At 38.4% G+C, this 15,143-nt stretch overlaps 1 protein-coding gene across 9 annotated transcripts in view; it reads left to right on the forward strand.

Annotated features, from left to right (window-relative positions):
- The window catches only part of ZMIZ1 (zinc finger MIZ-type containing 1), a 349,016-nt gene that overhangs the window by 26,381 nt on the left and 307,492 nt on the right, over positions 1-15,143 (forward strand). The window contains exon 1 of one of the 9 annotated variants that reach the window (XM_030487159.1): positions 426-574. The exons of the other annotated variants lie outside the window; for them this stretch is intronic. The gene's annotated coding sequence lies outside the window, so the exon portion shown is untranslated. Of the gene's footprint in view, positions 1-425; positions 575-15,143 lie in introns of those variants that run through there. 9 annotated transcript variants of the gene reach the window in all.

Here is a 15,143-nt window from a genome sequence, read left to right on the forward strand (position 1 = left end):
AGCATTCGTATTGATCGGTTTGAAAATCTATCTCTTCTAATAACTCAAATTTATTTCTTACAAAACTCAAAATCGCTAAATTGCTGTTGTCAAGAGAAAAAAAAAGCTAAACGGGAAAGGATCTCATTCTACTTCAGCAGCAGTTCTTGTTTGTTCCATTTGATGTATTCCTCTTGTCACTATGTTGCAGACCTTGTCTATCAAAATAAGTGAGTAAATCACTGTTAATACAAGTGCTTGAAAATATTTTGTTTATGACCTTTGGAAAAAATGAAGTTAAGAGATTAAAAATAGAGAAGGAAAACTGTATTTCTCTCTTGCTTTTTTGGGGAGATATGGAGCTTTAAAATTACTTTTATTGAAACTGTGACAGAATTTATTTGTTCTTTTCCAAACCTAAGAAGTGACAGCAACAGTGCTCTCTTAGGTATTTTTGGCCAGGCTTGCTGAAAGAGAAAAAAAAAAAAAAAAACAACGGAAAAAGGAAAAAGGAAGACTCTGGAGACTTCTGGGAATAGATACTGGATATTTCATGGAGATCCTTTCCCAACTGACACTGGAAATTTCAAGTTAGGTATGCGTTTAAAATATTATGATTCAAAAAAAGCCCCTACAAGTTTGGTTTATTGTATTGCATCTTTTTTAGTAGATATGATAGTTATTAATGTGATTTTTAAGTGAAGAGAGTCTTCTGGGATGAAAAGGACGGACTACTGTGGGCTATTTGCTGTAAAGAACTTGTGTAGTCTTTATGGTACCTTGGAAACAATTTCAGCCTATATGGCGATATATTTTTAAGTTTTTGTGTTGCCCTCCCATCCTTGTCTGTGTCTCCCACCCTGCTAAATCTTATCTAGTGTCAATAGCAGGGATTTCCGAGATTTTGGGAAACTGCTTGTTTTTTTGTGAAATGTCTGTCTGTAGCTTTCTTGGCCAAATTAGTGAGTATTAGTGGTGCAGTTTATCACACCATAATACGTAAGCCCTTTTAGTTATGGACCAATAACTCATGGGTTACACAGGGGTGTCTGAGTGATTTGGAGCTCTCCTGGAGGGAGAATGGAGTGGCATGAAGCTGTGGTAACCATCTTGCGCCGTAGTGTTTTGTGCATCAGCTGTGTAGCATTTTTAGTTATTGCTAAAATTTGTGGTAGGAAGCTGCCTGAAATGAAATGTGAGGGACTCTGTATAATAATAAAATCAATTGGACTGTTTCCCCAGTAATTCTAGAGACTGATGCATCATTAACGTTGGTAATACAGTGGCTGTCAGATCACAAACTTCTCAATAAATGTGCAGCTGGCAGGCTTTGATGGAAATTGGAGGCAAGCAGAGAATGAGATTTAGGGCTTTGATATATGGGGTGTCAGCCATGTGATGAAGTTTTTATCAATTTCTGTCACTTCTGTCTCTTATGCTCACTACATATGTGGTCTTCCTTGCAGTTTCTGGTGGTGGCTGAAATGATAACTGCACCTTTTTAATGTTTAGTGGTAGACACAGAGGTTAAAAGAAGAGCCAACTTCGCTTTTAATAAATTGTTCTGTATATGGTAGCAACACAACAGAAATGTAATGCAGTGATTGGCTATTACACTGTTAATGATTTATTAGCCATGATAGTACTGATGGAAACTGGAAGCAGAGCTGGTCATCAAGGATCTTGCACGAATACAGTAGCAAGGCAGTTGTTCAGTATCCTAATTAACAACCTGTACTGAGGAGGCATCGGGAGAACCAGTTGAGTAGCTTTTCCAGTCCTTCTGACTCTGTTTTTTCATGTTTGTATTTTAAACCGCTGAGTAAACCAGAATTTTTCCATATCTTTAGATTAACCCATTTGAAAGACTTCCTAGGCCTAGAGCAGTTACTTGAAAAAATCAAATGGGTATGTTGCAGATCTCTGTCAACGTCGGTTTGGGTCAGGATTACATAAATCGCTGGGAAGTGGCACAAATATCTGCAACATAAAGGAAAAATAAACAAACTAGTTTGCTAAGAGTAAATACTGATAAGGATGTTTGAATCTGAACACCATCCACTTCTGCATTGTGAAGAACACAAGCTTTCGTCATGGGCTACACAGATTTACACGTTCACTAAGTTGGGGTGTATTTTACAACAAAATGAGGTCTCCAGAAACGCGAAGCAAGCCCTTGCCCGTTAGAGGGACAAGTTTATGACTTTGCATCACATTAGCAATAGCTTTGGGTGGCTCTGGGCCAAAGTTGGCTGAAATAGTTTCCCAGTTTTAACTCCTTGCAAGCAGTGGAGGACAGGGGTGTACACTTTGAGCTGTTCCGTGGCAGGGGAGGGCATTCCCCCTTGCAGACTTGTTGATTTCTGATCTCAGCAAACTTTGAGAGAAAATGTTTTTCTTGTTTGAATTTCTCACATTAAAAAAGTGAGCGTGCAGATCCTTTATGCATAAACCTCTAGAGCGTGATGTTTTCTCCCTTGTCCTACCTCCACACATTCTTCCAGGGAGGATGTAACTGGTACTTTGCATGCCTGAAATCCCATGGAAATTATTAGCAATGTAATCCTGCATAAAATATATTGCAGGAGTTTAGTTAAAAGAAATACCCTTTAAAAAATTGATGGCCTGATTCTCAGTGGGCAGATAACAGATTTAAAAAGGAAATTTTTTTCAGCATAACCCAGCTCTTTTTCAGTAGTTGGGAGCTGGCTGATGCCCTATGCACGTTCCTGGGTTTGCTGCCATTTTAGTTACAATGATTTTAGCTGTGATAATTCTTTGAGCTGTGGTCAACTGACAAAAGTTCAAGGGAAAAGTCTTTGCCCATTTTGCCCCCTTGGGATTGCATCTGTACAAAAGCGGTTTTTAGTTCTGAACACCTGCAGAGAAGGCAGGTAATAGGTACGCTGATTCACTGATGCCCAGTGTAACTTAGTGTAGTGGTGTTCCTGTAGGTTGTGAATACTTAAGACTGGGCACGTTGGCACTTTTGGGTGGGGTGAACAGAGGGTTTGGTTCTGAGCATTTACAGGAGTTGCTGCATCTGTAAGCCATGGGTTGAATGCCTCAAATGATCTAGTAATTTATCTGTCCCAGGAATTTGCAGTGCATTTTGGTGCCGAGCAAGTCACAACAGCGTAAAATGAAGAATTGTGGTCCATGGACAAAAAAAAAGGACACACCCTCCACCCCCTGACATATTCCCCCCTCCTCCCAGATATTTTATGAAAGCAGTGATATTTCGCTACTAAAGTTGTTTGTTTCCTGTGTTATAGGCCACAAGAATCAGAGCAAAGATTTTGATTCTTATCCTTTCTGAGGTCTGAAATGAGTAATATGCAGAGTAGAGGATTTTGGAAACAGTATTTCCTGGGAAGATTTTAATTCCAGTTGTAACTAGTTTACTCAGTGTGTATTTAACTCCTCCTGTGGTCCTAAACCTATCTGTTTGCTTCTCATCTGTTCCCACTTCCCTTGGAGCCCTAGAGCTGGAAGCTGTGTTTAGAAAGAAAACTACAATGCAAGCACAAACTTTTCTTCCAAATACATGCATGTGGCTACTTGTTTTTTTAAAAACCACTGCTGGTTCACATGTAGGTGCCTCCCCTTGTTCTACTCATTGATAACTATCTATTTCCTTAATTCAGGATAACTGGAGACATACATGGATGTGTGTGTGTATATATATGTAGTAGTTCTGACACCATCTGTGTATTTGACTTTCTTAAAATGATGCTCTCAGAGGCTTTTTGGTGTTGCCTTATTTTCATTTTTTCCCCTCATTTTTCTTTCTTTCTTTCTAACCTCTCAATTTCTCTCATGCTTCACCCCCTGCAGAGGGTCAGCATTTAAGGCTTTACTTCTGTGAATTTGATTAACGGTCTGTAAGTACATGTTATATATTTTAATTGCCTAAATAGATCTCATTCCACGTTAGCCCTTTAGAAGAGCTGCTTTGAACTTGTACATGTGTATTTCCAGGAATTAAAGTTGGAGGTTTGTTTTTTTTTTTTGGTTTTTGGTGTTGAAAGCCAAGCTTGCCTTTTATGGATTAAATAGTGGTGTTTGTGTATGGGTAGACAATATTCATTTTAGTAAAAAGGCTCTGCATCTGGCACATAGTCTCGCAGGCAGATGAAATCATGAAGAATAGAAGGTAATGTCAAGTAGAATAGATGATAAAATTATTAAATTATGTAGCATTGTCTAATCTGCTCACACAGCTTTGCCTGTTACAACTGACAAACTAATATGCCATCAGATTTGACAGCCCTCTTAGTTTATTGTAGATACTTGACACAAACTGTCATTCATGTGCTCTAGAAGTGATATGTTTCGGATAACAGGAAATACATTCCTCCAACACCTTATAAAACCATACAGTTGGCTGAGTGTTGCGTGAAAGAAAGCATGGAGTTCAGTTCATAATAACAAATTCAGCTTAGACTGAATATATGTGCCTGTCCTCTTGCTTTTCTTTCACTGGAGTTTGTGGAACCATTCTTTTAAAATTAATGATTTGGTTAGAAGATATGCAGAAAGTCACTGTATGCAGTCTGTTGCAGAGGTGTAGACCCAGACCATGTGAAGTTATGACTAAGCATGGCATAATTTCACTGGAGATAAAATCTGTCAGTCAAAATCTCTGACCTGTACAGTACCTGAAGTGGATGTTTTCATGAGGTTCAAGGCTTGCCAGGGCAGAGCAGCAAACAGGAGCCCAGGTTTTAACCCTCAGTTGTAATGGTTATCTGCGGGTTTCAGTTTCTCAGTGCATGATATGAAGGATGCGATGAACATCATCCCTTTGAGGCATGTCTGATGAGGGGTGATGCAGAGCATGTATCTCTACTGCCTTGGCCTGTGTTTCTTCATCTGGTTACTTCTCTCCGTATTAATATACATCTGCCTTCCTTCCTGGAAATATTGCATGTAGTGCCAAGCCTTGTGGTGGTTTTGTAATGGGACTGATGAGCATGTGGCTGTTAAGCTGGCTTCCATGAGTCACATCTTGGAAAGAAACTTTTCTTCAATGGCAAAGTGGTTTGCACTGACCCACTGCTACACTGAGATAATACTAATCAGTTGAGACCATCCTTACATCTTAAAATGTATCCAAGTCAGATTGCTCGGACTAGAGTAAATTTGAAGCTCCTCTTCATGTAGTTGCTGATGACAGAAGATGAGATTATATAATATGAATAAAAAATGTTGTATTTCATTGGGTTGAGTGCATTCTCTACCAGTGAGATAGCTGCAACAAATAGACCTATCATGTCAAGAAAACCATACTTATTTCATGCTCTTTTAATGTCTGTGCTATTCTGTAAACTGAAATTGATTAGAAATCATGCATAAAGAATAAAGAGGATCCCTTATATTTCACTTGGTGTAGTTGTCAAATGCAACATCTAAGAAAAGCTGATAGGGTGCACAGTTTTGTATCGATACATATTTCTCTCCCTTTCTACTGGGTACAGGTTAAAGCCAACCTATACCCAGAATTCTGCAAGGATTGGAGGTCATCTTCCCAAATTCTCTTTTGGGAAGAAGGTTTCCATCCCTTGAATAAACTCAGCTGCTTTGTTTTCATCTGTTTGCTTTTTGGTGCATTGTCACAACATGATCTGAGATTTGAAATTTCTTGCCTCCATACTATGCTGCTCATAATAAAATTTTGACAAGTGCTGATCTAGATAGTAAGAATATGACACATCCGTGAAGCATCAGACATGATAAAAATTAGTTTTAACACTTAAGATCTGGGCCATTAAGATTTCAAACTAATTAGAGACTGAATTAGCCTTGCATTACAACCGACTTTCATATCTTTTTGAGATGGAAAGACAAAGTAGTAACAAGCAAAGAGATGGAGCTTTTAAAACTTAAGATTTCTCCAAGAAGGGAGTGGCTGGAATATGATGAAGTTGCTTTTGTCTTGTTTCTCTTTTGAAAATACATAATTTAACCATTGTTCTTGGAACTTCGCTTTAATTTTCTCTAGGGGTTTCGGAAATGAGAAACACTGCTAAATGATCATTTTTGATAAGCAGAAGATAATGCTTGCGTGTCTAAGATGTTTCACTGAGCTTACTGGCACTGCACAATGATGCTGCTGCCATCCAGCCACTGTGTGCTCCCATACACTTTATTTTTAAAAGAATGTATATGTGTGTATGTCTGCACTGTATTTCCAGAAGTCATTGAGGAGTGCATTGAGGGTGTTTCAGCTACAGGCATCGGATCATATATTGAGCAAAAGTTTAGAATGTATGTCTTTAATAAGGTTTAATAAGGTTTACTCTGATACTAAATGAGTAAAGCTTACCTAACTTCCCTTAAAACTGCTTAGAATAATTTAGTTGGTTGATTGGATTTGTTTCCTGTGGAAGAAACTTGTCACAGATTGTAGCTTTGTGTTGGGTGGAAAGAATGAAGTGACTATTGTTGCCTTTGAGCCATTTGCTTGGAGATAAATCCTCAATATTTTATCATCTGGAGGTGTGTGTCTGTGCTTCTCTTCAAAAACATTTTTGCATTAAATCAGTAGGGGCAGTTACTGAATGTTGATGGTTATCTATAAAAAGGTAGGACAGAGGGTTTTTCTTACTCTAAAAACTATGTATGTAGGAAGAGCCGGAGTGTATTAGAGCCTGTTTTGTGTGACTATTAATTCAGCCAGTCTTGAGTCAAATTTTAAGTCTGCTTGAGCTCAAGTTCAGTCAAGCACATGTTAATTTTGTCCTTATTCAGAAAAGTGCTTACATTGACCATATGCTTAAATATCATCAGCTGCCGAATTAAACTCTGAAATCCCTCAGGTGTTCTGCTGGCTTGCTTTTATTGCAGCCTCTGTACTTTCTAACAGGAGATTGGTATAGGAGTATCTTTGGTGGCAAAAGAATTTTAGGAGCAGAGCAGAAATCTCTAAGTACATTGTGCTGCCTTGATTTGGGTTTAAGGGAAGCCAGGGAACTTTGTCTGCGGCTGTTTCTTCATGTGGTGATTTAATTACTGGTGAAAATATCAGCTTACTGTACAACTCAATATTGAAGTTTTAAAGAGCACTATAAAAATCTATTATTTTTGTCTAAAGGTTCTACTTGCTATAGTTTTTCTCAAATATTTGTGCAGCTGTTCTTTGAAAGATCCAAAGGTTTAAATTGGAATTGAAAGCCCTTTCCAAATTTGTTGCCTTTTTTAAAAAAACACAAAAAACCCCAAAAACCCCCCAAAACAAAACAGCAAAACCTTGAGTGTGTTTCACACTTCAAATGCTTTGTTTTCCTCTGATCTGTGCAAGTTCTACATGTTAGTAATAAATTGTTATTTACATTCTTTAACTTGACACTCTTTTGCCTTGGAGCTTAAGTGTGAGAAGAGAAAGGAAGCTAGAATATTAATTTTGTTACTTTAGCCAGATACAAGATGAAGGTGCAGAAAGCTAAGTGCAAACAGCTGCTGACTATGACAAGGGCTACTTAGTGAATGCTGTTTTAATGTTGTTAAAGTTACAAAATACATTGATGAGTATCTTGAGTAAGATTATATAACTTGTTATAACTTGCAAAAGGGCTTGAGATTTATATCTAATAAATATTGATGGTTTGTAACTGAGTTTGTTGTGCAGATAAATGCCATCTGACTATTATTGTCAAGCTTGTTTTAACATTCAGAGATAACTTTTTAGGAAAGAAACATATTGCAAAAACTGTCTGGCAGAAAGTCAAGAATTGGAGTCTGGTGGTCTACTTACAAATGCTACTGGTAGTGAAAAGGATTGGCAGTGTGTGGGGGGGGGTTTGCTTGTTACTCTTTTTTAATATATATAATTTTTTAGCTATTGTTCCACTCAGCAAAGCATCTTGGTGAATGCTTAATTCTGCATCTGTCCCTTAATTTCAGGGAATACTGTTGTGACAGAACACTTTCCTGGATTCTCTATCCAGTCATCCAAAATGATTTGTAGTCTTTCTGTTTAAATAAGATAGCTTTTCTGTGGGACCCACAACCTGTTTACTGGTGCTAATGTGCTGTAACATAACATTCATACAAGTTTCTGGGAGGGTGTCAAAAGTCTTGAAAAGTATAGTCTTTAACATGTTACAGTGTTTTCTTGAATGTAGGAAAGAGATGAATGCCTGTATTAAATGGAATGCAGGGAATGAGTAGGTAATACAAAAGTAGGTTTACCCCGGAGCACCCTTCTTGCCTCTGTAAGACATGCTGCTACTGTTTTCTGCCCATTTCCCTAGCCTTGATTCAGTTATGGTTGTCTAAGAATCTGTTTTCAGGAAGATCTGAAAAGCAGCGAAGGTTACCCAAGTCATGGGTTACATGCATCAAAATGCAGTATTTACATCCAAAAGATCATTACATTTTATCTGGGAGAGTGTAAACTGTAGCATTGGATTCTGGCAGAGCTATTAGTATGTATTATGCCATACACCTTGCACAGATGAGTGCAATATGAAGGGAAGCAGTGTAGGCAGGACAGTAAGGTATGTGCTTGGTTACTGACTTCTGGGCTAGCAGTTGCAAGTTGTGATGATTAGGTCTCTGCTTCTTTCCTATGCCTCTCTCTGAGTTGAAATCTATGCAAGAAAGATGCAGTTGCTTCATAGGTTATGGAATACTGTGAATTAAGGCCTTTATAAAATTATGATGTGACCTGCTTTCATCAGTGGTAATTCACATGTAATCGTGATGAGACTTTTCAGAAAGGTTTTCTGATTTGACCGTTAGATTGGCTCCAGTACAACAGGGATTTTGCTTGTGATCTGATGTGTTAATTCAAGTGCCTATGTATTCAACAATGTCAACAGAGTTTTCTTGCAAGGAAAGTAAAGTTTGTTTGCATCTTCAGGTGTTAAACTGCATTTTTAATTAAAGATCTTAGGAACATAGTCTTCATCATTTGAAAGCAAAATGCCTTAGAATAACAGTGAGGAGATAATAGAACTGGGAAAGCATGATGAAGGTTTCAAGTACTCGTTTATTACTAGGCTCACATTTTCAAAATTAGAAATTTTGAAATTACTTTGTTTAGGGTTGCTAGTCCAGTTTCCTTCTGGCTGGTGAGCAAAGCTTATTTGGCTCACCTTTCTGGATATGTGGCTATGAATTTTTGCTTCCATATAGAAACTCTGCTTTGGCTTTAGCATTCTTGCAGTAAGATGCTGATGTTGAGAGCTTGGATTTTCTTTAAATATGTGAGGCTGTTAAGTTGTAAACATCTTAGAATAAACAGTAGATCTACTTATTTATTTAAAAAACTGTGACTGCAAAATCGACTTTCATAGGTGGTTGGGATTTTTGTATTGGTTTTTTTTGGGGGGGTTGTGTGGGGGTTTTTTGGTTTGATTTCTTTTTGTTTTGTTTTGGTTTTTTTTAATGGAAGAACTTAGGATTTGTAAGGAAGAATACAATTCCTTATGTCTTCTTTATTTTAACCTACCAAATGTTTGCAGAACCTGCATAGGAACCCTTGAATTACTATAATTATATACAATAACAAAACTAAAGTCCTTTGGAGAAACCCAAGGCAATTTCCAGTGGTGTTTGTGGATGGACTAATTATTTTAATACTTTTGGAGTAATGCCTCTTGGCTGCTTTTTTTTTGTTTTGTTTTTCTTCAGCATTGCTGTAAACAAAAACTTTCCTTACAAAAGACTTACTTGGTTGTAATACGTTGGATAGATAGAAGCCATCAGGAAACGGACATCGGAGCTCTGTTGGATACGAGTTCTGTGTGGCTTTAATTTATTCAGGTGTTTCAGGCTTTCTCCTGAGGTGTTGCTGAAGTTTCAACTTCTGAAAATTTGATCAAGGAAATAACCCATCCTGTATCTGACTTTAAAATAATATTATGAATAAAAAGGGCTGGAGCAAGACCACTGCTCCTAGGACATGGAAGATAGTTTTAGAGGTATGTATCCTTCTGAGAGATACCAGTGCTTACTCTCTGTGCAGCTAGAGTCACAAGGAGTAGAGGTAACTTATGAGGCCCCAAGACTGGTGGATTAATGGACAGCTGTTAGCATGTGGGGTGCTGGGAGATGACATAAAGGAAAAATACTGTTGATTTTCTATTACTAGTTTATCACCTCTAGTAATTTCCATTGCTAGTTCCTCTTTCTCTTGTTTCTGTGTACATGAGAAAACTTTAATTGCTGGTAACTGCTCTGTTTGATACAGTGATTTTACAGACATTGGTGGTGTTAGCAAGAGTGAAAAGACTTATTTTGTTGTTGGTGTTTGGGGTTTTTTTGTGTTTTGTTTTTTGTTTGTTTGTTTTGTTGTGGTTTTTTATTTAATTGCAACTGATAGAGCCAGCATCCTGGAATGTGCATACACTCAGAGTCACTGTATTCATAATGCAGTGGCACCTGTTACAGCTTATTAATGCACTTCTGCGCTTTTCGTATTGTTTGGGATCTTTGGCCTAGAGTCTTTGAACCTTGGATATTGTGCTATGGGTCCTTAAGAAATGGCCCAATACAATGCTCAACCACAGAATCAACGGCAATCTGATAATATAAATCCCCTGATGGTAATAGGAGGAAGGATGCCAGCTGGAAGTAGAGAGAGTCTTGTCAGCAATTTTAATACTCTTCTAAATAAGGTCATTTAAAGTAGAAATAAAAATGTTCTGGTACAACTAGAGGCTGAGGATCTGTAGGAGATAAAAAAATAATCAAAGCTAGGTATGAGCAAAACTTGTCTTGGTTTTGTTAGTTCGTGTAGAAACAAAATTCTTAATGTTGTCTTTAACTGTAGAATTAGAACATCACTATACAGCAGGTTGGCAATGTCATGTCACTTTTTGGAAGAAAAAAATGTCTGAGTTTGGTAGTCTACAGTTTAACTTCCTATTCCTTTTAGTTATCTGCAAGTGTACTCATTTGAGCTCCCCAAGCAAAACTTATGCCCACATTTGCCAGAAGGTTCTTGTGCCATTTGGGCAAGTCCCTACAAGTGTTTTTTTGGCAGAGTTTTGGTTGAAGTTCAGGTATTTGCACAGTAAGCTCAAAGGAAAACTTCAGTGTGTGAACCCATATGTACCTCAGAAAAGAAAAAAAGGAGGGGGGAGGGGAGAGAAATTTGTAACCACGATTTGACACAGCTCCAGTCATTACCTACTGCTCATCAGCTCTAATCTGTGTGTAGCAGCTTGTTTCCTCTCTTCTCTTGAGGTTAAACTTGTATCAGTGGGGGAATGTGTTAACATTTGAGATCAGAAGGCTTCCAGGCAGAGCTGCTGGCGTGCAAAGGCTCTCAGTCTGGGTCTAGAGGGCAGCCAGTTTAAATGTGGGTACGGAGATTGAAACTGCTTTGTTTGCATTCTTCTTCCATCTTTGCTGATTTAGAAATTATTTTATTTGGTGATTTGGGAAGATAAAAGCTGACGGGAGAATGGGCTCTGAATCGAGGCTTCTCCCTCTCTCTGCTGCATGCAGACCTGTGTTAGGAAAGCAGTGAGGAAGTGCATGGATGGCTTTGGAGAAAGGTCTGAAGTGTGGATGGGCTGCTGTTGTGAGGCAGCAGCAGTTGCACATGTGGAAGAAAGCACAGCCTTCCCAGCACTTGTGAACAGTGAACATAGCTAAAAAGCTGGAGAGTGGGTCTGCCTTCCGAGAAATGATTGGCAGGGCTGGAACATAACTCATTACAGAAGCAGCAGAAGATTGGGAAACATTCGTTTATGCCAATTCAAATTGCTCTGGTCCCTAGAGACTTGGCAGTGTGATTCACCACTATGAAATATTCCGGTTTTAATCATCATTGCCTAGTGCAAAAACTGTAACTTGGTTGTTTCTAAAATGTTGAGCTTTTTATTCTGCATAAACAAGCATAAACGTGTATGGAAAGTGCATGTAAATAGGTACAAAGTATAGCTGTATATTAAACTTCTAAAACCATGGATATATCTAAAATGTACACACATTTGTATTCACTTGTCTGTAGGCTTAAAAGGGCTGTGGAAGAGATGACCTGTCTGCTGGGAATGGTTTCTGTACATTTTGGCAGATGAAGAGTAGGGCACAGAACTGAGCATCGGATGTGCTAGCAGATTAGTAGTGGCTCAGATTTAATAGAGGATTTAATGTCTGGTCGTATGTTCTCCACAGTAACTAAAATATATGTCTGAATTGCTCTTAAGCTTTATTTAAAATACAAAAATCCTGGGTTTGTCAGTGTGTCAGGCTTTGCTGGGTTTGAAGGTAAATTTCTGTGAAAGCTGATATTTTTGTTTCAGAATTGCCTGACTGTTCCTTCTTGCCAGACTTACCACTGCAGAGAAGTACACAGCAACAGATCACCCCTTTCCTTCAGCTATTCTCTAGGAATCCCAAACCCCTAGTATTCTTCCTTCTGAATCTGGCTGTTCATACAGCCTGAAGTCATTTTGCTTCCTGTTATCCAAACGAGCCGTCCCCTGATAAACATAGACAAGTCTTTTTGTTCTACCGGATCATTGTATCGTTCCATTTCTGCCCTGTCGTCAAAGTGTGTGGCACTCCTGGAAACACTGTGTTCCCAGCTCTCCCCCTCCACCTAGTCAACATGGCTTGCCTGCCAATTTATTCTCTTTGAAAGTGGGTTTGGTCATTCTAGTACAGCTTTGCCAAGAATTACTTAGTAATTGCAACGGGATTTGGAGTGACCGTATAATGGAGGGGAAGAGAGATTTGTGTACTTTCTGCTTCTTAAAGACAGATGAGCAAGGGCTCACAGGATTGTTAAAACACAACTTCAATGCTGAGTCTTAATAGATGCCAAAGACCCTCTGGTCTGCTTGATAATCTGAAGGTTTCTGTTTTAATATGATACCAAAGGAAATATAAGTGCATGAGATGTGGACTTTAACTGAACAAAAGGGGCGTTTAAAAACCTAACCTGTGTTTTTTTGTTTGTTTGTGTAAGGACCCAAGAGGTGGTTTATTTTCCTAAAATCTTATTGACATTTTGACACTCCGCTTTCCCCATGTCTGCTGTCATAGCTATGTAATTCGTATCTCTCAATCCCTGACCTCACCCTGAAAGATAACATGAGGAATTTTACTTTTTTTCTGTTGCTTTTATTAATGCAAAAGTTGCGTGTGTGAGGATGGCCTGTGTTCTGCTCTAAAATGTATTGCTCTTATTTTAATCCCTACCCCCTGTGCTCATGTCTTTCCTGCACAGCTGAAGTGCGAAGTAACAAATTGATGATATTAAACCCAAGTTGTTTGTATGTATGTATATATTTTTCTTCTCAGAATTTCACTTGAAAGCTGAGCTTTGTATTTTGGCATTTGGAAAGAAGTGCAGGGTGTGTTTTAAATCCCAGGTAAAATTTATTTTCCAAAACTGCAGTGTCCAAGGTGTGTGTATAGGTCTGTAAGGCCTCAGAGCCCTGCTTGCTGCAACAGGAAGGATTCAGATGCTGTCTGATTTTTCTTACAAGGCTTTAGCTTGTTGATTAGTATTGATTGCTGAAGGAATTGGCCAGTTGAATAGATGCTGAATCAAATAATCCCTTCAGTTCTTGCTTGCAAATCCATTGTCATGGAACAAGCTGCTGAGAAGCTTTGCATACGTGCCACAGCGTGATGGGAAATTCTCTCACAGTCTGACTGGTAAAAATTGCACCTTTTTTCTTCTTCTTAAAGTACCATTGACAACTGATATTTGTGCATAAATTTTAGGTAATAGTTTGTAGTTACATCTGATAGAATAACAGCAAAAGGCCAGGAGCAGCTCTTTGATATACCTAAATGATTTTTAGACACAGTGAGAGTTAGCCTTCTAAGTCATATAGGCAGTATTGAAAACTTTTGTCGTGTCTTTCTATCTAAAAACTAGCACTGATTCAACCTCTGACACAGCATAAACAGAGCACCTGTAGGTATTGCAGCTTTTAAATTTTGTATTCTAAACTGGTCTCTAAGTTGCTGGTGACAAAAGCATCAACTGTCCCTGCCCCACCTACCCAAGACTTTGCAGTAGTGTGGGGTACAGAACAGGCACATAAGGATGCTGGCTGGGGGAGTGGGCAGCAGGTGATACTGTAGAAAATAGCCAGGGATTTTTTATGCAAGTTTCAGAGAAATATAATGATTCTGGCCTGTGTTAATTGGTATTCTTAGAATATAAACTCTAGCTGATATTTGTAAGAGATCACTGCTGACATGTGAAAATAAGGATGAACCAAATGGGAGATGCAGGATCAGCTGTTTAAGGTTTGTTTCTGCTAACTGACTCGTACAAAGCCCAGGGAAGTCAAGCAATTCCTACTGTGGTGCTGTTTACAGACTCGGAGCCTCTGGCTGACAGACCTGTTACACACTTTGGGGTCAGATTGCTGTGTTGGTTACCTCTTTCTGTCCTTTGTCTACTGCATTTTTGGTTTCCATTCACAGAAAAATCTTGGCTGAAGTCATCTTACTGGAATCCTAGTTCTGTTTCACATTAGCTGTAGCTGTAATTATTGTGAAAATACTTGGTTTAGTTGATAATTTCAGATAACCAGTTACTAAATACTTCTCGCTTAACGTACTCCTTTTCTATTTTTAAGTATTTCAGAATCTTGGATTAGAGAAGGAAATAATTCACATGGGAAGTAGGAGCTGTGGAAAAGCCTCTGAATTAGGAGGTGGGGGAGTATATACTGTAAGTCATGAATTGCGTCATATTGTATGAGGCATCCACATAGTGCAGCTATACTACCATGTTAGGAATAGCATAATTGTCACTAACAGGAGTTTCATTTAGGAGATGATCATTGTAAAGGATCCTTTGGAGACAGTCATTTTGCTCCCTGCTTTGGTTTCTGATTAAATTCCCAAGGCTGAATTTCTTGTAACGAGAAATTAGCTTTTGGATGAATTTCCAGAGGAAGAGTATTGATTAAGAGCTGTTTGTGACCATTTGAGCTTCAGGAGAAGCAAATGTGTTGGAGGTAGGAAATAGAGCCAAATACATATGCACACCCAGATTATGGTTCACTGATTTTTCTTCGTCCTCTGGAAGACTAATATTCAGAGTCTCAGCCATTGACCTCTGGCAGCAGAAACCTATCACAAAGGAAAACCAAACAGAACTGGTGAATAGAACAAGAGAAATTTTTTTTTTTTTTTTTTTTTAAATGAAAAGAAAATATCAGAAGTGGTTAGAACAT

Source organism: Strigops habroptila, chromosome 5 (assembly GCF_004027225.2).
Source record: "Strigops habroptila isolate Jane chromosome 5, bStrHab1.2.pri, whole genome shotgun sequence".
Lineage (NCBI taxonomy): Eukaryota > Metazoa > Chordata > Aves > Psittaciformes > Psittacidae > Strigops > Strigops habroptila.